Source organism: Brachycentrus maculatus, unplaced genomic scaffold, assembly GCF_059751285.1.
Source record: "Brachycentrus maculatus isolate JH-2025_06_01 unplaced genomic scaffold, ASM5975128v1 h1tg000919l, whole genome shotgun sequence".
In the NCBI taxonomy this organism is placed as follows: Eukaryota; Metazoa; Arthropoda; class Insecta; order Trichoptera; family Brachycentridae; genus Brachycentrus; species Brachycentrus maculatus.
Genome location: NW_028281643.1, coordinates 6655 through 34576, shown reverse-complemented (window position 1 = coordinate 34576; position 27922 = coordinate 6655). Strand labels below are relative to the sequence as shown.

At 32.0% G+C, this 27922-nt stretch overlaps 1 pseudogene; it reads left to right on the top strand.

The window, feature by feature from the left end:
* Positions 1-3046: 3046 nt before the first annotated feature.
* On the top strand, positions 3047-3843 carry LOC148299834 (small ribosomal subunit protein uS5 pseudogene; annotated as a pseudogene).
* The last annotated feature ends 24079 nt before the right edge of the window (positions 3844-27922 follow it).

Below are 27922 nucleotides of genomic sequence, written 5' to 3'. Positions count from 1 at the left end.
ATTATGTTTAATTCTCTTATAACTGACATGGATCATATTTTTCATGTCTTTGTGTTAATATATTGCATATTATTCTTCGCTGAGTTTTCAGCTAAGCTGAATTCTCGTTTTTATTCATTGTCATTTGCTCGTTGCTCAGGTTTAATGGCAATTTTGTATTCTTTAAAATATCTGATTTATACGAATTTTGAAAACGCTTTATTTATGAATCCATCAGAATGGAAACTGCATTGAGTCCAATTCTATCATTGATAAATGCAATATCAAATGATTCAGTCGTTTATGGTCTGCTTTGAAGAATTTAGATTTGCTTCAATTTCTATATTTCTAAAGCCTTAGAATTTCTACGAATGCAAAAGTATTAATGTTAAATCAAGTATAAGATAGGCTCCCTCATGAACGAGTTCATATGAATCACTGCCAAAACGAATTCAAAGCTAATTCAAACAAATTCAAAAAAAATCAAAATCGAACTTTTTTGAAGTTCGGCGAATGGAAATCGAGTATAAATCCAAACGAAATTCGATTATTCATAATTCTAAAGAACAAACAAATGAAGTCACTCGTCATGAGAATGATTGCAATTTGTCTGCTATTTCAAATCGGGTGCAGCTGCTCATTGCATCCTTCATGATTATATCAGAAATAGCAACTTTGATTAGTAGATTTTTGAATGCAATCCTTAAACATGTTATAATCCTTTCTTTCGGAGTAAGATAGTAGCTGGATGGAGTAACAATGGAGAAAAATATAGTATTTGGAATTCATTTGTTTTTCTTAGAAGATTCCAAGACCCATTTCCTGGAATAAAGCCTTAAGATCAATCTATTCTTCTAAGTGGTGGTAGTGGTAACAGTGTGAATTACTTGAAGCAAACCATCCCCGATTTGCCTGGAGGAATTCCTTTGAAAATTTATGTTCGATCGCCTGGCATAGATTTTAATCAAAAAAATGAATCAAGTCCGTTGGTCACAATGTCTTTTAATGGTGATAAGCCTGAGGAGATTAAGCAGGTTGTGACGAATAAAGTTAACATATTCTAATTTCAACGGATATCTAAACCGGGCAATAATACATTGTAACTCACCTGGAATAATGGCCACCAATTGTTAATTGAAGAAATTTGCATGCTTAAAAATGTGAACTAAACGATCCGACAGAACAGAAACTTTATTAAAAATGGAAATTTCTAAAATCCCAATTTTAGGATGATCCCAGTCTTGGATACGGGGAGGAGAATAAGTCAGATTGAGGGTTGGTCTGCCATAAATGGAACAATCCATTTGGCAAGTACCATGAATCGAAATAGAAATTAGAACCCCGGCTATAATCAAGTCATTAATCTAGACGCAAATCGAGCAAACTCTAAATACTTCACAAAGTTCACACTCTTTTCTGTTGAAGATTATGTCCTTACTTTTCAATGGGCTCAAACATGTTTGACTCCTATGTCTACCAATACAATGGAAGTATATTTAAATGAAGTCAAAGTTTTTGAAACTTTTCCATCAATCTTCATAATCCCTATAAACGCCATCGAACGTGTCAAGATTAACGTGAAGGGAAAAATTGGGTAAAATGTATTAGAAATTCGAGGGACGGGGCCAGCAGACGGATTTGGAGCATCAGTTGACAATGTAGAACTTAGGTATTTCAACCATGTACCCAATGGTGATTTCTCATTGCCAGAGCTGCCAAACTTTATCGCCAGTTGGATCCGAGGGGTTCCATTAACAAACTGGAATACCACTGCTGTAGAAATCGCCCTTGGGACTCGATACAATCCATTGTGGGGAAGGAACAATCAGGTCATAAAACTGGATACAGGTACTAATGCAAATTGCATATGTAAGTTTGTCCTTCCCGGGGATCGAACTTAATACACCTTCTTACTTGAATGGGCTGCCATGCAAAACACAGAATTATCAACCAATGGGATCGAAGTCCTTTTCAACGGTGTCCAATTGCTGAATCAATTTGCAACAGACTATAAGATCAATAAATTTGCAAAAAATGTTCGAGGAATTATTGGAGAAAACATTATGTAAATTCGGGGAATAGGGAAAGCTGATGACAAGGGAGTATCAGTCGACAATGTGAATCTTTTTTCTTTGCCTCCTCTGACTCCTCTGATCGATTGAATGAATGAACCGGCCTGAAATTAATGATTGCATCACATCTTCAACTTTATATGCCTTAATTAAATTTGTTTGTTTGTTTGTTTGAAGATAAAGCAACAATAGAAGCTTTTTAATAGAAATTCACAGCATTCATTCTTGAAAATATAAATAATTAACTTCTTTAACTTCACTAATTGTACAGAATTATCGATATATATATATTCAAATTGACCAAATGCAGAAGTATAAGTAAAATATGAACAAAATGAATGATTTGCTCATTAAGAATTCTGATATGTCTTACGAAATGAAAGTAGAAGTCACCTAAGTTATCAAAAAAGCCTTAGAGTATTCCAAAGCAACTGAACAACAAATATCCAAAATAGTCACCGACCATATGCAAGAAAGCTACCCTGGAGCATGGATTTGCATTATTGGAGTAAACTTCATTGCAAATATAATGCATGAACCTGGTTATTTTATCAGAGTGTCGAATAACAAGTACCACTTTGTAGTATTCAAACTGAGGTTTCGGTCAAATCTCAGCAATAAGCCAAATCTTCCTGAAGGCTTGAAGATTAAAAAAACGAGTATTGTTGACTGACTGATGTAGATTGCTGATTTTGTCTTTATTGTGTTTGCTTTTTTGTAATTATTTTTATATATTTTTATATATTTTAATATATTTTTCAATATATATTTATATTTATTAGATTTTGTATGTGTATTTATATTTATTATATATATATATATATATTTATTTATATTGAAGTTTATATTGTTGTTGCTTGTTTGTTTTGGCTACTTTATCATTTTTTCGTCATCCTGCTTTTTTTTAATGCCGATTTAATATTCTTTCTCTTTTAAGACTATTTAAATTAATTAAAAATATTGAATTGCATTTAATAATCTGATTATTTATAGCCATGGATACGAAAGCACCTGAAGCACAAGACAAGAAAGAAGAAAACCAAGGTAGAGGCTTTGGTAGAGGAGATAAAGGAAGAACCGACAAGAAATTCAAGGGCGAAAGAAAGAAAGAAGAGCCATCATGGCAACCAGTCACTAAATTGGGAAGGCTCGTCAAATACAACAAAATCACTGATATCATTGACATCTTCAGGTTCTCTATCCCCATCAAGGAGGCTGAAATTGTTGACAAATTTTTAGGCTCAGAGCTCAAGGAAGAAGTGATGGAAGTGAAATCCGTTCAGAAACAAACTCAAGCTGGTCAAAGAACAAGGTTCAAAGCCTTTGCTATTGTTGGAGATAGCAAATGCTATATTGGTCTCGGATGGAAATGCCACAAAGAAGTTCAAGGAGCCATTAAGGGTGCAGTAATCATGGCAAAACTAAATTTGGTTCCAATTAGAAAGGGATATTGGGGAAATAAAATTGGCGCAACTCACACCGTCCCCTGCAAAGTTACTGGAAAAAGTGGATCAGTCAAGGTTAGATTAATTCCTGCCCCAAGAGGATCTGGATTGACAGCCCCTCCAGTGTCTAAGAAATTGTTCAATTTCGCAGGTATTCAAGACGTCTTTACAAAAACTGAAGGAACAACTCGAACAAGAGGTAACTTCGTCAAGGCTACATTTGCTGCATTGTCCAACACCTATATTTATAACACTCCTGATTTCTGGGGAAAGAGCAGCATCTCTGACCATCCCTATGTCGTCTTCGAAAAGGATTTGGAAAACCTCAAGAAAGAGAGAGACTGATAAATATATATCATAGCAAACATTCATTTCTACATCAATTTATAGGAATTACTTTAAAATTATATACAAGCTTCGAATAATTTAGATTATCCACTACGAAAATGAAATCATAATCATTAACAAACTCATTCTTAATTCATAGATTCTTGGATTCTTGAAGAGTATTACAACAATCATTTCTATTTGTTTGTTCATCGCTGTGTAGTTATGATCAGAGATTACATTCGTCAGTCGTAATTATTTATAGCAATAAAAATATTTTAATTATTCTATATTATTTCCTTGATGGCATGAGGTTAATTAGAAGTAAGGGTCGTTGCTGTAAAGTGGGTATTAATTTATTGACGTTGGAGATTTGCTTATTTTTAAAATTTCTATGCTGAATAAATGATCATTCATTGTTCTTTTGGCTGTAGCTTGTATAGCAATTAGAGCAGACTCCCAAAAATCCGATGATGAGAAGAGCCCACATATATCCCGATACTTGACTTGAGCATACTCCTAAGGGATTTAGATAACCCCAAAACATTACGGCTCCAACAATCAGCCATGCAAAGAAGAACACACTGTACAAAATCAAGAAACATAATGTACAGATAAATATTTTAGCCGCACATCCAAAATTGATGCATGAGATAATTGCAATCAATAAGAACAAACTTACTAACGCTATGCGTAAAGCACCATCAACTTAGAGCCAAGTTTTTAAAGGGAAACTAATTCCTTCAACAGGCGTCAGTGTACAGCTTCCATCATTAGCAAACAAAAAGTCAACAATTATGAAGGGTAAATTGACACAGGCAAGAATTCCAAACAAGCACCAGAAGTAAGCAGTTGATGTTTTGTCCACCATTTTTGATTGTTTAGTCTTTTATTGGTTAATATTATATTAATCATGCCCTTCCTCTGATTTCATTCAAAATGCAAAATAAAGTTAATGATGAAGTTCATTCATATTTTTGTGTGATCTTAGGCACTCTTTAAAAAGATATTCCACGAACTTAAAATGAACGAAGATTTATGATTTATTTATCATAAATGTAATAGAAGCGAAATTGTTTAAAGCATTTTGTGTTTATGTTTCTTTAAGCATTTAACACCAACCTTAAAATTTAATATTTAACAGCCAACAAACAACGCATAACAGACAACAAAACCCAAATATAAATTAACATCATACAATCATCAAAGAAAAAAAATATTTATATTCTAACCTTATAAATTTGAATATTACGAATTATAGCCAATATATATCAGAAGAATTTCTTGTGCAGCAAAGAAATATTCCTTTCGAGATTTTCTTGCGATTCTTCCAAAATCCATTTCTTAAAGTAGACAAAATCAAACGAATGAGAATAATCTATTTTCTTAGTTTTGAGCCAATTGATGAAGTGTGGGAAGTTGTGTGGAATTTATTTTCGGTTGAATATTCGATTGATCATATGGCAACAAAATAACCTCATTTTGATTTTATTTCTGAGATGAAGATCGATTTTCTTGTTCTCATGGATCGATTTGAAGATATAGGAAGTAGTTGAACGATAAGAGAACTTGAGCTAATCGAAAGATTTCTAGTTTATTTCTAGTTTATAGCCTTTTTCGAAGTTCTTAATAGGCATATGGTGAACTACATCTTGAATGAGGGTGTAGGTGTCATCGAAGAGAATTTGGGATTTAAGCTGTTACTCCTGAATTTTATCTACATAGGATTTAAATTATTTTGTCTGGACACACTCTTACCATACTTGGCTGTCGATGTTTGCATCAAAAAGACATTATGGCATTTTCTTGGCCTGAAGAGATTGTGTGAGAGGATCAGAATAAAATAGAAATGCTTTCAATAGATAAAATCTAGCTGCGAGTCTTTAGGCGTATGTCAGGTACGAGGAATAGTTTTCGTAAAGCTCAACAGCGCATTAACTTAAGTATATAACCTTTCGAATTTCAAAGTATATCTATTAAAGCTATCGTTCGAGATGCTTTGAAGTTTTCCCAATCGCTTTTTTCTTGAGTAAATAACTTCTAGATTAATCTTACGGTTCCATCTCGCTCTCAAATCCATAATCGTTTTGTTATTTTTCAACTTCGTCTTTAGTGTATTTTTCTTTGTCTTGCAATTAGTTATAGAAGTTGGCGGTTTGCTCGAACTATTTTGCATAATCTGCAAAAAGAGGATGTTTGATAATACTATAAAAGGTTATTCGTTTCTTGGAATCCACAACGAAGATCTTCCGTAAGAAATCCTCAACATCAGGGTTGATTTATTTGAGCTTTTATTTTTTGGAAACTGTGTTTTGAACATTGAAATAAGGGTTACATCGACGATAAATGTCTGCTTTCATGTCATGGCCTAAATTTATACACATTTGTACCTTTAAAAGGATACTCAGCAAATAGCATGAAGTAAAATAAGACTCCCAATGCCCATAAATCGACTGAAATGCCATAATAAGAGTTGCTGATTATTTAAGGGGCCATGTATTTTTCAGTTCCGCAATGAGTCTTCGCTCCAACCCCTCCAATTGATCTCGCAAACCCGAAATCTGCAATCTTATACCGAATTTCGTAACCTCCGTTCTTTTGCTGTTATCTTTTTAAAAGAACATTCTCAGATTTGATGTCCCTATGTATAAAATTCTTTTAATGTATTAATTTTAAACCCTTCATCACTTACACAATGACCTGAATGACATGTGGCAAAGGAAATGTCTTCCCAGGAAGCCTAGATTGATAAGTCAACAAATTTCCCATTTCACAATACTCCATTATAATCACAATGAAGTCATTGGCTGAATTCAGCATATATTTACTTGTGAAAGAAGATTAATGCCGAACAATATTCGGATGATCCAATTTTTTCATTATGTCAATTTCTTGGTCGATATATTTCTGGAGGAATGGTTTCTTTTTGATGTGGGTTTTGCTGATGATTTTAACTGCACATAACTTATCAGTATTTTCTGTGTTAAAGAGCGAAGTACTTTATTTAGCTTGTAGGACCTATCCGAAGGCTCCTTTACCTATTAGCTTAACAATATCATATCCCCTTTCTTCGAGAGGCTTACGAATGTCATCAAATTTTTTCTTTTCACCTTACATTTTTAATTATATTTTATAAACTTCGATATTCGATATTAATGCAGCTTTGATATTAATGAAACTCGACGATGGTAGTTTCAATTGACTATCATGCATTTAATCATGCTTATGTTACTCTTGTTTTACTCGAGTTTGAAATCATGGATACTTTTTATTGATAGGGAATTCAGGGGACTTTGTTATAAGGTTATTTATACAGATATATGCATATGTAGACAAGGTTGGGAGTTTATGCATACACTTTTCGCCATAAATATTATTGAGTGTATGTATTTTCATATGTTTTTTTATTGACTTTTAGGCTCAATTATTCAAATGTCCATGAAAAGGTAATCCATATTATTTCAGTAATTTAAATATTTATTATTTTATTCTCTTATTCTCTAATCATCGATATATTATATAAACTTTCTAACAGCTCAAATAGCCTACTAACTGGGGTTGGGGTTGGGGTTGGGGTTGGGGTTGGGGTTGGGGTTGGGGTTGGGGTTGGGGTTGGGGTTGGGGTTGGGATTGGGGTTGGGAAACGACTCAGACAAGAACAATTCCTACTAAAAGTATAGTAGAGAAAATAGTAAGGACAATGCAATAGACAGCAAGAAATAAATATCAAATGCAATCATGCAACAAATGAACAAAAAAGATTATGATTATCTACAAAATCTAATAAAGTAGAGTATTAACCAGGAGTCAGATATTGAGTCATCTTTCGAGGAAAAGAATGATTTGGTTGAAGAGATGCGGGATAGAAATATGATGACTTCGATTAATGTGTCGCCATTGAAAGGTTAACAAGTTAGAAGTTTGCATGAGAGCCCTAATTTGAAATTTAATGAAGATTTGGAAACTAACTCTTACAATTAATTGTTGAAGAATGCCATAGATTATTAGTTACAGCAACAAAATAGTATGAGTAACCATTAACGAGCAAAATCTTATGCTGAACTATTCAATGAAACCACCAATAAAGCCTAAAGAGACCAAACATTGTTTAGCCACAGAGGGAACAATCCAAACAAACTCCCCTAAAACACATATTTCTCATATAATGCAACTCCAACCAACAATAAACATAAATAAAAATCCTAAAATGGCTGTTAATTGCTTAAATCTATCGACCAATATTTAATGACATTGGGGAAATAATCAAACTATCCGTAATGTTAAAAAAATAGTAAAGTTAGAATCGTGGATTCTCATAAAACTCTGAACCAAATAGATAAGGGTAGAAAAATTGGGGGTCATTTACTTTCGGAATTTCATTCAGATAAAAAGACAAGAGATAATATTAACTTCAGTTTTTTGCTCAGATGTGAGGAAGAGAGTCGGAACTTGGATCTAAATGACTTCCATTAGTATGACAAATATGAGAAATATGAAAAGTACGACAGGAATTTACATTTAAAAAGCCAGAAATCCTCCAAAATAGATGATATACCTTCATCTTATAAAACATCCTCAGCGAACACTCCTTATGAAAGAAGAAGCCCGTACATAAAAAACGAGAGAATTTAAAAATCAGCAGCAAAAATAAAGATCCAATCATAGCTGATGCATAAACTTGAATAAGTAACAAACTACGCGAAATCCCTCAAACTCTCCAATCATATCTTATAATCCGAAAATGCGAAACTTCGAAAAAAATAAAACAAAATGAAATAAAAAATGCATTCAATGTTGGAACATATCCGCGATCTTACAGATAGCATATAAAAATAAAGATACGAAAGAAAAAGAATCCAAAAATTCTTCAATTAAATCCAAAACCTCCAAAAGAATTTCATCTCAAATCTCTAACATTCTTACAATTACCCCATTGCTGCAAACTAAAGATCAAACCTTAACACAATGCGCATAAAACTGCCATAATTCAACAACAACAGCAATTAGTTCAGTGACAACGCATAGAACAATGATACAAACAGCGATATAAATTATATACTTAGCTAATAGAGTGAATCATTTCATCATGTTAACTTTGGATTGAATTAGTTTCGGGAGAGTATGAACTCTACGAAGTAAATTAAGAATTTAGGGGGTAATAAGAAGAGTATACTGCCAATTGATTAGAGTGCGAGTACTAATCAGAGTGTGTTGAATTTGAGGAAGAGAGATAAAGATAGGAATTATAAGAATAAGAATAAAAATAAAGAGAAGATAAATGATGCATATATGGATCGGATATTGGAGAGTATGTTTGAGAGAAATTGAGAAGTGAAAGAAACAAAGATCATTGTATTAATTGTATTGTATCGAAAGCAATTATTAATGACAAATAATCATTATTACCAGTAATAAATAATAATTAATAATTAATAAATATATTAATAATTAATAACAAATTATAGCAAATATCAATCAATATTCAAATTCCTCTCATAAACAAAACTCCTATAAGATTCCTCCTTTAAAACTATCTTTTAATTCTTAGGAATAATCTCTGTAGCTCTAATCAATATCTTTGAACCATAATGCAACTCCAATTAGCAATTGCCATTAGATCCAAAGCCCTCAATAATCCCCCTGGCAATTCCAAATGGCTTCAGAACAATCCCCTCAACAACATCCAAGAGCAAGAGGACCCCAAAATCAGAACCCTTAAATTTATCCGAATTGATATCTGACAGTTTGGCAATTTTACCTCTAACTTACTCAATTATGTCTCCATCGTGGAATGTTCTCTTCGCGTAGATTCCATCAGAGTGCTCATAGACATTTAAGTAATTGCTATGAAGGGTTATATAGGGAGGCGAAAGATTGTTAAGGTGTTAGTTGTTTGAGTATTAAGTTATTAGCTGTTGTGAATAGCTATCGGTATGTTAGTGATGGGATGTGTTAGGTTAGTTGTGTTGGTTTTGAGATTGTGTGATACCCATTTGTACTTGTATTTTATTTTTATTTTATTTTTATATATATATATGAGCATAAAGTTGATATTGGGGGATGTGAATGCAATTGTTTCTAAGTATATTTATTTCAAAAATGCAAAAACAAAAACAGAAATCGAAATCGAAATCGAAATCAAAAAAAGTCCATCAAACATCAATATATTTAAGTTTTGACTCTTTTTCCACTCATTGAAACATTTATATCCCTATTTTTCACACCTCTAAAACTTATTAGCAGGCCTTTACTTTCCTTCTTTGTGCTTCCATCACCTTTATTATCTAAAGAATACTGCTCAACCAATAATTTCGGCTGCGAATTATAGTTATTTTTATTGCTTTGAGCCTTTTTACGAGTATCAAAACTGATTTCGATATTATTGGTCTTATAGCTTTTCAGGGTCTTCTTAGTATTCACTTCCTAAATTTCAAGGCATGGCTCCTCACATAAATACCTCTATGATTTGATCATTTAATGCCTATTATTTATAGGTTTGAAATAGTTCCGTTGTCCTTCATTGTTAACCCGCCCCTCATTGCTAACCCGCTCCTCATTACTAACCCGCCCTTCCATCATAAACTTCCCCTTCCCCATTTGCCTCTGCACCTGGTCCTTCCTACTCTTCAAATTCTGCAGTTTTAGATTGTATTGTTCAGGTATCGACTCCTCCGAGGTTGAACTCGACAAAGATGAACTCTAAACTTCCATCCTTAATGGAAAGATATATAACTTATTCAACACCGATTTATCATATTTCTTTTCGATGTTAAGTATCTTCTTTTTGAAGTTCTATTTGAATTTGGCGAGTTCTTGGATTGTTGGTTATTTTCTTGTGGTGGAGGATGTTGATTTTTGTGGGTGCATGAATTTGAATATAAATGTTTGATAAAGAGATTGTATATCGTATTAATATTGGAGGATGTATAGTTTAGTAGCGTAATTAATTATTAAGTATTGTTTGTTATTATTTATTTATTTATGGATGTTATAATTTGGAATTTACGTATTAGAATATGTATGGGCACGCTGGTCATTTATTATTATCATTCTAAAAATCGGAAATAAATATGCTATAATCGAAAAATAACAAAATAGTCAAAACAATTACTTCCATATATTTTATTTTATGTCTGAAACTTCGTATAATCCCTTAAATGCAATGAAATGTCGAGACAACCATTATAAATCACTCAATACATTTTTGATCTTCTTGAATAATACATAAATGTTGTTTATTACTATATCGACAACCATATATATCAACAACCATATATATCAACAACCATGCATGCATAAACATACATATATATATACATATATATTTCGAATTATTCTCAATAAATAAATATAAATTACTGAATTCTCAGAACCTCTATGATACTATCAGAGTACAAAGTGAAAGAAATGCTTTCAATTGTAGCTATAGCCCTCTTACTAATAACCTGCGAGAATTCCATCCTTAATCTCTCTAATTTAATTCCTCCTACTGTATAAATTGATGGCATTATGTACCAGAATAAAATCATTGACAGTCCCCAACAAAATCACTCCTTACCTCAAATAAGCACTCTCCCTGAAAAAAAGCCTATTAACTCCAATCAATTTTCAGATGCCACAATACTTCATGAAATCCCTAGCAGATTCATGGTAGGAGAAGTATTCCAAATATAAGGTCACATAAATTAAACAAAGCTACGTGCTTTACAAGCAATAAATCCCTCAACAAAAGTCTTCCAAATAAATGCAGTCTTCATCAACCAAGAAAAAGCAGATGAGAAAAGAGTTTTCAGCAAACTGCTCTAAAATAATGAAAAGTACTTTAACATACAATGTTACTTCAATTAGATTGGCAAATATTATCTAGGGGTGTATATCGGTGACTAGGGAACCTTCATCCCAAGAGTCTTCGAAGTAGTACCATAATCCAATAACAATGACAACAACAATAGCTATAATACTGTTGGCCCTGAGCTCAACCCCAAATAAATGAAACTATAAGTAATCAATAACTAGATGCTGATAAAATGGAAACCAATGACAAAATTGTCGAAATTGGTCTTCTCACAAAATAACAACACTGTTTCAAAGAGTTTTATCATAAGCAATGATATCGGACTATTTCAAGTACCCTATTTCTAGTTTGTCAATTTCACTACTGACAAAATATCCATCTCTCTAACACATGCCCATACCCACGACACAGATATCAGTGCATTATAGCGAAATAGCCATTTCTCATAAACTCCATTAAATTCTTCCCTACTCCCAACTGAACACCATTTCCGATAAGTTAGATCTTAATACCTAAAAATATACACAGACATACCTTCAAAAGTGCCAATCCCTTTCAATTTATAAATAATTGGAATATCTCCTGAATAAGTTAGTAAAAATGCTTACATTGTCGAACCAAGTAGTCATATCAATTTGAAATAAATGACTGGCCTAATTAAAAACTAAAAGTATATCACCCCTAACTCATCTTTTGTTCTATCTGAGAATATCGATGCTGAGGGTATCTATATTGTAGAAGTTAATCATGCGAAGGGGTTTGCTATTATTAATATGCCGATTTATGCTGGAGAGCGGTATCCTGTTTTGCCTGACTATCATGATCTATACACAATGAACCCGAAAATAAATCAAAGAATTAATAATGCGTCAATTGCTGAACTAAGAGTATATATTCTTGATTACATTAACCAAAAGAGAAAATAGTATAAAGTTCAGGCTGTTACATTGAATGATTCTTTGAATAAGTTGGCTCAAGAACATTCAGATGACATGGTCGAGAATAATTATATAAGCCACCTAAATCTTAATGGCGAGAATTCCAAAGCTAGAGCAATAAAAGCAGGGATAAAGAGCTCAATTGGAGAGAATATTGCAGTGAATGAAGATTTAGGGTATTCTCAATACAGATTGACTCGCTCTCCTATCCACCTTAAGAACATGATAAATAAATAGTGGTCAATTGTCGGCATCGGTATCACACAACATAATGGAATGTATTATATGACCCAATAATTCTCAAACACCCCCTAAAGCCTAAACAAAAATATCTTAATATCTCTTAATGCAACCCTATTGAAACTAAACTATTACAAATAAATACTCACAACAATTCCTCCCACAAAAACAATAAATCAAAATGAAAACTTTGCCAGCTACCTCCAAGAAATATATGATTAAAACCCTGAAATCGATGGTTAGTAGCTGAAAAATAAGATTATAGACTATATGAAAAATAATTATATTAGAACTGCATCTTGGAAGAGAATTACTATGAACTATACTCAAGATTATTTGAAATAGTTGAGGAAAGATGGATATGTGAAAGATTTCGGGAAGTAGAACCTGGCTATTGCATTGTCACTGAGATTGGCTGACTTTGTCAAAATGTATATCCTTGTTGTTTCTTATTGATTTTGTGTTAGTTATAGATATTTTCTAGGAATCTGGATTATATATAATGTGTAGAATGTAGAGAATCTCAACAACAATGCTTATATTTGTATATGGATGTTACTTTATATTAAATTGAAATAATAGATTATTCCGCCCCTTACAATCAATATACTGTTATAATATAGAAATTGCACAACATTTGAATTATTCAAGAATATTTCTAAAGTAACACACTCAATATTCATCGGATGCCACCCATAATCCAACCAAAAGCCCCACAATTCCTAAAAAGGTACCTAAAGTTCGAGAATCTTCCTCGGCCTGCCATCGCACCTTTCTAAATCTAAAGAATAACAATACCAAACCCTTCATCCTTCGTCAACAAAATCAATAACATTCGTTACGATTTGGGTGGGTCTTCAAATAGAAACTATCGTTCATTAGAGTTTATTTCTGACTTCGATTACACTCTCACAAAGTACCGACATCGCAACAAGAAATGCGATGCGATCTTCGGAATGTGGAACAATAAATAATTTTTATCATAAAAGTTTATCAATGAGCTCAAATAGGCCTACAAACAGTTTGGGCCGTATGAAACCGATGCGACAATATCTTTCTAATAGAAATCGCTACTGATGGGTGAACTTTACAAAACACAAATGCGGGCATTCGAGAAATACAGAATCACAGAAAAGATGATATAGAATGTGTTAGCCCATTCTAACATAGTTTATCGATCGCATATAGTGTAATTTCTGGAGACTCTAGAATAGTTGTAAGTTCCTCTCTATATTATCAGCGGAGGAATCAGTGATCCCATTTATAACAGCCTTTTCGGACTATCCAAGAAGAACTACACAAACATTTCAATCCATTCAAATTAGTTCTAATCCTACACATTCTCATTACCTGACGAATAAGCACACCTCTCATAACACTCATTTGTCCGTTTCCGTAACAACTCCCTTGTGCATTCCTATAACAAGTATAAGATTATGAGCCAACAAAAGAAAAGAAAGAATTGTTTTTTAATGGGAGATTTAGTCACCGATATCTATATGGCATAGGGCAATAACTATGATAACATAATTTCTGTCTTTTATGGCAAAGAAGGATAGAATGATCAGAGAGCTCTTGCTGAGAATAAGTTTGATATTATTGTAGAGGGGGATTCTTCGCATCGGATAATAATAGAGCTGTTGAAGGTGATCTACCAGAGACCTGGGGTCGATTGGAGGTACTTGTATGAGACTAATTCGAATTTGCATGAGTTGCTGATGTGATATATCATAAGAAATTTATGAATTGTATGTATGTACGTATTTGTTTGAAATATTTGATTTGATTTGGTGATTGGTGTTTGATGTTAGGGTTGTATCGAATAAAAATAAAGTCTGAATGGAAATGCATTTTTAAATATGAATAATGATATCAGAGAGGTTTATTAGCTTTTGCGATGTTTAATATTCAGTTATCGAATAAATAATGCAATTTATAAATCAGAATCTCTTACTTTTCCTTTATTAATATCAATATTAAGATGATCAAATAAAATAAACAAAAGCCAAAAGCCAAAAGCCAAAAGCCAAAAGCCAAAACATAACAAAAATGAACCAAATTTAATTAAACCAGCTTCATTTTGATAACACACAAATATAAATACAAACCAATATAAACCAATTGAAAAAAATCAAAAAAAATATACAAAGTATCATTGATCTGCAAAGAAGTTGCAGTGCTAATTAACCGCCTCATACACATAGTAAACCATGTATAAGTTTGTTGGTATTGGCCATTGTGGCAATGGAGTAGTATACGTACTTTCATCACAAATTTTGATATTGCTTATGAAAACTTCATCTGTTTGGACACTTGCGTCAACCAATCGAGTTCTAGTGACCATTTGGCTGCCACGAACTCTTGCATTTAAAGCAGAGAGAGATTAAAAAGCCTCATTAGCAATGGGACACTAACTGACAATTTGGTTGTAGATGTTTTTGCCTGAAATTCGTTTCATTTTCTAAAAGAACACAAAAATGTTTCTATGCTTCAATTCTATCTTTTGAAAGTGGCTTCTGCATTGCTGAGCTGTTCTCGTCTTAAGATACTGTGCAAGATACGTATATATTCGTGATGCCCTAAAATAAAAGGAAAATGTAACTTTCTTTTTTTTTTCGAAACAAAGATCTCATGATGAACATCCATAAAAGCTGCAAACCTGATATTTTATGCCATTGACCAAGATCCATCAATCTTTTCTAGGCTGCTCGAAGATTTAAAATGACTTTTAATTGGAAACATTTGGCCCGATGATTGCTGGATTACTGGTGGTTATTATTCAGGGTGTTAGATTTTGATTTCTCTTTTGACTATATTCTGCATATCTGGGATCATTCAGTAAAGATCTAATGATTTGTATTTATTATAAGAATAGTTTAAAATTCTATGTAACTATACAAAAATTACTGAATATTGCCTATTTAAGTTATTCATTATTTTTGATGTCAATTACTAAAGTGGGGAAATTTATGTGTCTCCAATTCTGTTAAAATGAAGGAGTCTTTGAAATTATGGTATTTTTATGGAAAATGTCTGTTGCTGTTGCTTGTTTTTGTTTAAGTGAATAGCTTTTGGGAAATTTCCACGTTTTTGGTAATAACAGAAACAAAATGAGCCAAACTTATTTTCGAAGAAGCCTAAATTACTTAGTTTATTAACCTAGAATAAAATATAAGGAAAGCTCATGCTTCTTTTCATACTTTCCTGGATCCTGAGACATCTTCCTCGATCTCTATTATCAAGATGAAGAATAGCTAAAAATAGCAAACTATCACAACAAAAACTGCATTACTCATGAACATTAAATCCGAATTAACTCCTAAATTGAGAAATATGACCTTAATCAGCTTCGTTATTCTTTCAAGATATAGATAGTCATTCAATAAAAGAAAGCTATTTATATACATCATCGCTATAGCCACAAATAAAAGGCTACAAAGTTTTAAGGTAATAACAAATGTCTGTGTAGAAGGGCAATGCCAACAAATGAAACAGAAACCCCAAAATTAAGCAAAAAATGTAAGTTATAAATAATTGTGTGCTATTAGCTATAGGATTTGAAAAATGAAATTAAATGCAATAAACATAAAAATAATAAAGTATAATACGTATATAAATATAATCAAATACAATGATGAATATATGATCCCCCTATATAAAAATATATACCTTATTTAATCTATTATAAATTCATTCCTATATATCTAATCCAAAGTTAATTAGAGAAATAAATAGCACTATCCTCAAACCATAACATCCACTTAGAAATACAGAGATCGGCAATTAGATACTTGACGAAATGCTAAACAAAACTGTATCTTCGCTTTAGATTATCTTAAGGGATTAATGTCTATTTATGGGATGTTACTTTGGGCTAAATGAGAAGATTGCCTAATGTTAATGATTAGCTGGGTGAAGGATGTGAGGTAATAGGCTCTGCAATGATTATTTATATATACGTACTTCCAACACTTTAAGAAGTATTAGCACTTTAAGCAGTTATATATACATTTCTTAAAGCTTTACCATTTATAATATCTACAGCCCTTATAAATCAATCCTCAGACTAATTTCAAATATATCAGCGTTATCATACTTCAGTCATATCATATTAATGTATCGAATAACATCACCCCATTTTTCTACGACCAATACTATACATTTGATAATTCATCTCTTTGTTCATCATCATTATTGGAATGTTCTGCTGGTTGCGCTGTTTTTGTTGCTACTGCTGATTGTTCCTGTGACTATATTGCAATGAACAATGAGCATTAGTTTGATTAGAGTTAATATTCTCTGTAAGATTGCTTGAAATATCCTAATTGTTATGAGTGCCATTTTCATGAGTATGCCGATTATTAAAATTGTTGATCATTTGCTATATTCTTGAGACATTATAGTCGAGTTCATGCATTTGTTTATCGAATGGTTTATTAATTGGTTTATCGGCTGATAGATTACTCAGCAATAGGCCATTCTTTTGGTTTTATTATTTAGGGATAAACTATTTAATGTTGCGGGTTTATTCGCTGATATGTTAGAATGTTTAGAGTTTTCTTTATGTTTCATGTAAAGTATGTGGAAGGATATTTTGTGTTATGTTTGGGGTTGGAGAAGTGTTGTTTTGGGGAAACTGTTTGACTGTATTGTTATTATTATTGGTGCTTATATTGTTGTTTATACTGGTGTTCATATTGGTGTTCATATAGGTGCTCACATTGGGGCTCACATACGTGTTTGTTATGGGGTTCATACTATTTTTTATATTGTTGTTTATATTCGTGCTTATATTGGTATTTTTATTGTTGCTGATATTGGCGCTTATACTGGGGCTTACATACGTGTTCATATTGGCGTTCATATATGGGTTCACATTGGGGCTTATATTGGTATTTGTATTGGTATTCATATATGGGTTCACATTCGTGTTCACCTTTTTGTTCATATTGGCGTTTGTACTATCAATACCAACCTTAATAATCTATTCCACTTATTATTTGCGCATCTAATTACATTCCTACTTCGATGGAGACACTAATCTTTGTAAGTAAACATTGATAAACTTCATAAACTGCTCCTTTTTATTTGTATTCCTTCTATAATTATTCTTCAGCTCAACTTAAACTTAATTTGTATGATTATTCTATCCTATGAATCTGTGTAAAGGGATATAATTGCTGTTCTTCTTATTGCTTAGATTTGTATTATTTGCATTCGAGTAATTCTTGTTTTTATTAAGGGTATGATAAGCATCGGATGATTGTGTCTCTTTATAATTTTGTGTATTAATTTATTATGCAAATTATGAGATATAAATTAGATTATTATTTGTATCTTACTGATTGTTTGGATTAGTGTCCTTATTATTATTGCACAGATTATTTGGCTTATTTTTATGAACTATCTATGATTTTGAAGAAATCTGTCTGCTTTTTCGGTTGGTTTTTATTATTTTAGGAGGTTTGCGTAGGGAGATTGCGAAATGATTATGTTCAGGGCAATCTGCGTTGCAATATCGATGACCTTTATTGGATTAGTTTTATTTTATTTAGCCAAACATTGTTTATGTTTAGATGTGATTGTTCTTTTTTTCAGATTTAGGGAGAGATTGTTCTGTGTTGTTATTATGTTTGGTTATATTTTGATTTGATTTGATTTAATTTAATTCGGAAATAATGCTATGTGATGTAATATATATAGTCTCATGTCTTATCCTATATCTCAGATATAATATCTCAGATAAATATATAATTTACAAGGAATAACACCCAACATATTAAAACCTCCATCATTTTCTCATCTTCTCCCTTTTAGCGGACTTTAAACTTTTTAATGTGGTTACGGGCTGCTCGCTTTAAGCACAAGCGAATTATACTATACAATCATATCTTTCTTCTCTTTTTTTTACTTTATTTTTTTCTCATGTTTGAGCACATGCTGAGCAGCCAACTAATATACATTTCTTGGCTCAGGCAATCCAAATTTGCAGATACTTCTCAAGAAGCTCTCATAGGCTTAGACAATTCCTGTGTCTTGTAATTTACGGACTATTCGATGAGTATGAATAATATGTACTTTATCGACGGGCTAAATCTTTTTATTTTTAGATTTTGGCTAATTAAAGTTCTTGGCGATGTTGTTCTCTCAGTTTTTATTTATCTTTTCGGTTTAGGGGTCGGCCTTTTGGCATAATCTCGAAGGTGCTCTTAATATTTATATTGTCTATTTATTATTTATTTATTTATAGTTATATATATATATATATATTTATATATTTAATTTTATTATCTATTAATTTATTTAACATTTAGAAAATTAGTAGAATCAACATCCGATGCCATCAATGCATAATACTAAAATATCAAAAGTAAATGGCTTTTTATTACACTCCAATTCCTCAATCAATGCACTCAAATCACTCAAATCATTTAATTTATACATAAATTCTCATATAATACTCCTACCAATATATCCAAACAAACAATATTCCCACCCACTTAATTTCTTACATAATCTAAATAAAAGGTAACATATATCTAATCAAACTACACAATCATTTCCCCCGACAAGTAACACCATATAAACTTGCCAACTATGGCCCAATCATCTAATTCATGACATTCTCACATTGCCTATCTCGATACTTTAAAATCAACAAAGAGACCAAACTGTTATATATCTTAGGATCGAGGTTCTATTGATATTTTGCATGCATTTCCAATGGCTTTTCACCCTTCAGCAATAGTATCTAGAGTAAGATTTATCTTTTAGATTCAGGTAGTTAGAGTTGTTTTATCAATTTTGTTATATTTTTTATGTTCTTTATTGCTAGTTAGTTTTAAGTCAGCTTGAACATCCGCATTATCCTATATTTCAGTCTGTGGATATCTTGTATATTGTTCTCAAGGCAGAAAAGACCGAAGTTTGTCCATTAAATATATTGTTATTTGTTCCCTTAAACTCCTCCAACTTCTATTTCAATAGCTGTCTCCTCGAACAAACAATCCAACTAGTCCAAAACCCGCAAATTTTAATACTTCTCATAAAATTGCAAATATACCAAAATCTCAAGATACTCCTTCGAAATGAGCTGCAGCTTGCAAGACGACACAATCTTAACCTAACCCCGAATAGGGATAACATTCAGCAAAATAGGCTCATAGTTTGCAAGAATCGCACTATATTTCTGATGCACATACTCAACGACAATCGAAATGAACACAAATATATTTTTTACCTATAATTCCAGTTAGTGGATACTCGATCTTTCATAATTGTTTTTTATGGCAATTTACTATAATGCTTGCTTATAGGAATTTGTTACATTTTACTTTAGTTTCTAGATTAATGACTCATGGAGATTCAGCTATTGTGAAATATATGTTAGAAGTTTATTTGTTTAATGTGTCTTTAATTATATTTAGTCTATTTTGAAGGCTTTTTTGTTTTTTTATATTATACAATTTAGCATCCGAAAACTCATTAAGTATGTATGTTCGTTGTAGTACTCCAGTTGTTCCCCATGAAATTCGTAGCCTATGTTAAATAACATCAATCTGAATAAATATTTCTATTTGCGGTTTTGGAATAAATCCTTTATGAGTAAGATTATCTTTTTTTATACTTGTTGGATGTTTATGATGCCGTATGATGTTTTTAAGTTAGTGTAAAGATAACTGATTATGCTCTTAAAGTGGCTGAATGAATGGACTTACTCGCAAATTCTAATATCTTTGAGAATGCAGCCCATAATACTTTAGAGAATTTTGAGGAGATCGATGATTTTTTTATTTATGGCTGCCGATCTCTGATATGAGTAATTTGCTTTATTTGCCTTTTACTTTTTTAACATAATTTCGATCTAATTCGAAACTATTTGTAGCACTTTATTTATATGCTATTAAGTCATATTCTATTTCTTCGGAAGATATTTTTTTTATGAATTTTTGTCGTAGCCTAAACTAACTATATTCTTAATTGAAATTTGTGAAAACTTATTCGAATTAGATAGTCTATCTGTGTCATCTTCTTGATCTTTTCTTTTCTTTCGGACGAAAGCCGTTTTTCCTTTGTTCCTCATTTCTAAACTAGTGCGATCATTCTTAATTTTATTCTACATTGAGTTCAATTTATATCCAAACTTCTTCTAATGGGTTTCTGACTATTTATAATCAATGCTTATCTTACGTAGTTGATCTTTTTGAGGTGTTCTATTCTATGCGTCAACTTACGACATTTTTATTATTATTTTTCTATCTTTTCTGTTAAATTTCTTGTCTGGCCCAACGAGGATAGAAGCCGGGCTTAATGAGGTCTCTCGATTTTTATTTTTATTTGTATATATTATTTGTTAGCGTTTATTTTCATTTTTATTTAGATTTTGTTATGAAATCATGTTTTTAATTGAGAGATTTATTGGCTTTTATGGAGAAGATAAGTTTGTTTTACTGTCGGCTTCATATTTATGCGAAATATTGGCTTTGCTGTTGATTAGGCCATTTACTACTGCTTTTTTCAATCTTGTTTTTTTTCTTGAAGGAAGCTATTCCTCGATTTATGCCTCATTAAGTAAGACTTTAAATGTCCTTTTCGAGAATTCACGGCTTTAATTCGATTCTGAATGAACTTCGCTATCTCTGACTACTTTTGTAGATTTCAATGTTCTTCTTTTTTACCTTTTTCTGAACAATTCATCATCACTATCACTAATATTATCACTTATCTCAAGCTTGACAGCGAGCTAATTGTGCGAGCCAAGATTTTTATTTCTACGATTCCTACTAACTTTCTTTTCAATGTTATACAATTCTTCTCTTTTGCCGACAGAAGTATCATCATTTCCATTTTTATTATCATTAAGGGCATTTTTATTCTTTTTTCTCATTGAGTTTTCGCTGGTAACATAATTTTATGATTTTTGCATTCCTTGAGTCATTGTTATAAATTTTATTGAAGCAGACTTGAAGGTATTTTAAAAGATAAAATCGAGTTGGTAAGCTTGGACTTTTGTATGATTCTACTTATTAATGCTCTTAAAATCGCACTAAGTTTGTGCATTAAGATATACTTTGACTGGCTTTTTCTCAGGGGAGACAGTTTGTACTCCTTTTATTTTGGTTTGATTTTACATATATCTGTCAGCTGGGCCAATTCCTACTTTTCTATCTTGTGTTTCTAGTTTGAATCCTTACATGTCAGTTGCTCTTTCGACAGGGCTTTGGTCAATATTCTCGCTATCTAACAAAATTTATTAAAATATTTCGTATCTTTTTGTGTTTTGATATCCTTCATCTAAAAGAACATCGACTAAAGTGCCAACAATAGCCGCAACGTTATCAAAATTACTCATAATGTTAGTTTGGAATGCTTAGAATAATTGGGTTGTGAGTAATGTGTTTTATTGCTCATTTATTTTAATCGAAAGATCGTTCATTTTGACTAAACTTTGGCTTTTATGTTTATTTTTAATATTTTTTTTCGGTTTTATTTCTAATTTTTGTTGTCTTTAGATTCCCAATCTGACTTTTCTCTGTAGCAATATCTTCGCATTTTAATGGCTTATATTGCGATATTCCATCATCAAATCTATGCATTAAATTTGGGCCTAAATAAATCCTTGTTTGAACTCGTTAACCTTTTATGATGCCATTTTTAAGGCATTTTATTTTTATTTCATTTATTTCTTACATTATTTCAGTTTCTGCACCAAAATTTTCATGAATGAATTCTTCTGCGTCACTTACTTATTCTTTATTTGTATCTATTAAAGGTAATCAAAGATTCTTTTTTGGTAGCTTTAGTGAACTTCTGTTAATTATTGCAAATGCTATAATTATTTGTTGTAGAGCATTTTGCTCAGTTTCTCAAGACAACCTTTGCACATATCAAACATATAGTTAAAAATTTGTGCAAAAATGCTAGCTTGGGTTTGATTCTTCACCGAAAGAAAATCAAGGAACTCTTCCAAATACTTATTTGCGAAATTTTATTTCAGCTGAATTAATTCCTCCAATGAACTTTTATGCTATTTTTTCTCCAAATATACAGCAATGCTTTCAAAATTCTATTTCATTGCTTTATAAAACTTGCGCTATTCGCTAATTTTATATGAATTATGCCCACTAATCAGTTTATTTCTTTGTGGAGAATTCATTCGATAAGTTTTATGATGAACTCTGTTCTTTTAAATTGAATTTTATTTATAGGTTTGTGAGATGCCGTTGTCATGGCTTTTGCGATCATTATGCCTATTACTGGGATTGTATTTTTAGTCATTGTATGAATTTGTATGGTTGCTTTGAGTTTTGGTTTTACTAATGGAAACTGAGTTTGTCGCAGAATTTTCAAAAGCTTCAAGCTCTACAAGTTTATCTCGGAATGTAGGCTATTCGCTTATCTTCCATTTAGTAAGTTTTGTGTAATTTCTTAAAGGTATTTCTTTATCGTTTTTGGGTGATGTCAGAGAAAGTTTCTATGATAAGGAATACATCCTATAACTATTTCTATTACAAACTAGATTATTAATGAATGATATAATCCAATTTTATATAAATGATACTCGCAAATGAAGTCAAATTAGAATACTCATAGCAAAGTTAATCAATATTATGGAACAAAAAAACAACAGTTTTCAGCATAAAACTCAATGAAAATTGAAAAATGTAAATAATAATGCGAAGAATATCGTTGTTGCAATCACTGAAATCATAATTTAATAGATGATAGTGCAATTATAATCTGATTTGAAGCTCAATTATCATTGCATTATAGGAAAGCATTACTATTATTGCTACTTTTGGATTCAATATTTCCGATACAATCATAAATCATCACGATAAGCTTTTAGAGATTTATAATTATCTAAAATACTAAATAACAATCATCAGTTATTTATCAGTGCAAAACTTCCATATTATATGCCACATAATATTCACATAATATTCACATAATATCACAAACCTGAATATTCTTAGTCGAATAGGAAGAATAGGCTCTATTCTTTATATTGAACATCGAGCTCTTATATATGTATCATAAAGCAATTAAAACGCTCTAATTGAAAAAATTAATTAATTATATACCCCTTTTGTCGAAAATAAATAGTTAATTTATCTCATCAAAATAAAGACATTTACATTTTCTTATTTATTTCTTATAACCCATAAATGATATGGTTGGTAACCAACTACTTCTATGATTTATTTATAAAAGACACTGTCTGAACTACTTTCAAAGTTCATCATAGATTATTTTAGTTCGTTAGAATTTCAAAGTCAATCCCCAACAAAATAAACAAGACAAAAACGAATATGAATAAATAAATAAATAAATAAATAAATAAATAAATAAATAAATAAATAAATAAATAAATAAATGCTTTGAAAGCAATCTGAAAGTTCTACTCAAAAATAAATGAAAAGACAGCCATATTTTGATTAACTTGACATGAAGGTGTTAGTTTGATAGAAACGCTATTTTTAGAAGAATTTATTTTTATTACATTATATTTCCGACTCGAAAATCAAATGAAGTCATCAATTAGCTTCGTATTTTTGATCAACTTATTGATAAACATTGGGAACAGTTGCACAAGCTACTCTGACTAAGTAGATTATATCGTCAATGGAAATTTTAATATGCCGACTATTACTTGTACAGCAAACACTTTTTGCCCAGGCATTCTTACTGGATGGAATAATTGGGCAGCAGGGCAGGCCGATCCAATTATGAAGAGCTATTATATGTCAGGCTCAGGCAAGATTCCAGCAATCCTCAATGGCAGCCAATCTATCTCTCTAAGCTCTAGAAATTCTACTCAAATAATTACCAATCTAACACCAGGCAATTTCCAACTTCTGATCAAGCATTATCCCTATGCTGCATTAACTGAACAATACTTGGACAATGGCTTTAAAGTGTATTTCAATGGTGAACTGTTGGGGGTAGTTAAATCGAATTCACTTGACTTGATTTCAAGCTGTTTTATGGTAACTGCTCTTGAAGGAAATAATACGGTGCTTTTTGTGAATTAGCCAGGGACTCTTGGAAACTCAACGATAAAGAGGGCTGCTTATATTTAATAAGTTTGTATGGTTGGAGTTTATGATTCTATTTGTACTGATCGGAGGATAGGAACGGGGACGAATGGCACAACGAATGGGACAACAAATTAAACGACAAATGGGACAACAAACGGAACCGCGAATTAGACGATAAATGGGACGACAAATGGGACAACAAATGAGACTGCAAACGAGACAGCCAATGGGACAACCAACGGCACAACCAACAGCACAACGAATATTACAACAAACGCTACAGCAAATTAAACCACAAATGGGACAAACAACGGCACAACCAATGTGACAACGAATTAGACGACAAACGCCACTAACACCACTAACACCACTAACACCACAAATGCCACAAACACCACAAACGCAACAAACACAACAAACACCACAAATGCCATCAATTCTACACAAAGCCCCCTCAACTTAAACTGTTCTACCCAAATCAATCTAATTGAAAATGGCAATTTCTAAAACCCAAAACTTAGTTATGCTAACCATGCATTTACTAACAATTTCCAAGGCTGGAATGTCATTTCCGGATAAATAGGATACGGAACAATTTATAACTCTAAATGGGGTTAAAATAATCAAGTTATTGAACTAGATGCTTCAGCAAATGCAAACTATCTAAGCAAAATAAACCTCCCAAATTAATGGTCATATAAACTATCTTTATAGTGGGCTGCAAGACAAAATACAAACTTAATAAGCAATAGTATCGAGGTTTACTTTAACGGTATCAGTGTATTAAAAGCAACTCCAACTAACTACGAAATTAACACATTTATGACCACAGTTTCAGGAAAGAAAGGCTAGAATATCTTAGAAATACGTGGATCAGGCACATCAGATAGTTATGGAGCCACAGTGGACAATGTCGAGTTGAAACATCTAAACTATATCCAAAATGGAAATTTTGAAGAACCAAAAGTATTCCCTGGCACTTGGATAACAGTGTTTGCATTTCCAGGTTGGTCTGTCTTCCTTGGAGAACTCGGCTCTGGCACATTATACAACTCATAATGGGGAATAAATAACATAAATAATCAAGTCATTTAATTAGATGCAGTCTTCTTCAATGCAAACTACGTAAGCAGGTTCAATCTCCCACAACACACAAATTACACTTTGTCTCTTCAATGGGCTGCTCGACAAAAATTAGCTTTAGCAACTAGTCAAATTTCCATCTTCTTCAACGATATAAAGATATTTACTGGACTCCCCACAGATTATTCGATTAACACTTTAAAAATGACTTTGATCGGAAAACAAGGATAAAACATTCTAGAAATATATGGAGCAGGAAATTCTGATGGTCGTGGTGCTACAGTTGACAATGTTTAACTAAGGAAATTCATGAATGAATGCATTTGAATGATTATCCTTCACATCAATTTATAAGCTTATGCATTAATTATTTTACATTAATATATTTAGGGTTCTGTTTATTAATTCAATCAATAATAAAAAATACAGCAATAACAGCAACAACAGATTATAGAATCATTAGCATCAGTCCATCCAAATATCCTCGAAATTCAATCCTTTCCTCCTCATCACATTCCCAAAAGAACTCTATTTGTTATTATTATTATTTATAAACCGATTCTAATCCGCCCAAAAGACAGTCAAACAATTCTCAACCTTAACCAATTCAGTAACATTCACCAACAGATTACATCCTATACATATACACATGCTAAACATACTAATCATGAGACGAGTGATAGATTTCGGCATATTGTTACATAATGACTCCCCTAAAAACTCAACTATTCTATTGCCTCGTAGATCGATTGCTTACAGATTTGGTAGCATTTCTATATTCTTTATTTTTCTGATGTTGTTCTAGCAGAGGTGGAGTTACTTAAGGTTGAGGCAAGATTAGAAGCCTAGCATTTAAGTGAGTAGGTTATTTCCTAGAGGATAATTAGAAGTTTAATATACGTAGGTCGATGATAAGCAAACGAGGGAGAAGTTCTAGTTTATGTATGAGATTGATGCGATGGTTTTCTGTGTTTTTATGAGATCGATGGTACTTAGGCTTAGGTAGTGGACATTGTCGGCATTTCCTGATTATTCGTCGATGTGGTTAAGGATCTACTTTTCGATGGGTTCATGTTCTGTGATGAGAGAAGGAAATGGTAGGTTATGAGATAAGCTCAGATTCTGCATGGATTCGGGACAACAATAATAGGGATTATCAATGCATATTATAAATTATGGCTTATATATATTCTTTTATATTTATGTTTATACATTTGAGACATTTGATTTATGGAAATATTATATTACATTATCATTAAATCCCCAATCTTTTGATCAATTATAAACACTCAAACTTTTAAAACTGGCAGTCGTCTTTCCAAAAATATCCAATCTCCCAATCTCCTTTTCTTTCACAGTCGGATTCAAAGGAGCCCATTGATTTGCAAGCCTATACTATGCAGGACCAGGCGATTTCACCCGAGAACTCAACCCTCTTCGTATTTCTATCTTACTGCTGCCCTACCAATGCGATCTGTAAGTATTCTTATCTCTTTCGAATGATGCAAAAGTGTTTGCTGCAACAGGTGTATACTTTGCTGGCCCCATTTTTGTCGAAAGAGATTTACTTCTCGTTTTTTATTGTTTTAGATGTTTATTTTTGTAATATTTGTAATCTGTTTTATTCGGATGTAAATGTGGGACTGATTTCTATTATGATAATAGAGATAAATACGTGAGGGTTATATGCACCTGCTCCGGGAGTTGAAGCCGCCAATACTCTTATATTGTCCATACAACTCAACTTGGTTGGCGACTCCTTCAATTTCATACTCAGATATTTCCTTTTGTAAGGGTCCTTTGTTATATCAAATTTGCCCACTCCAGGAGCCTTATGTTTTTTCTGATGTTGCTATATTTCATCGATATAGGTTCCCTTTTTCAAATCCTTGTTAATTTTAATTAAATCGGCGGAATTGTTTCTTTTCATTTTGCTATCGAATCCTTGTTGATGGCTATATTTGTTCGGGGAAGGATTCTTTATAAATGGTTCGATTTGTTC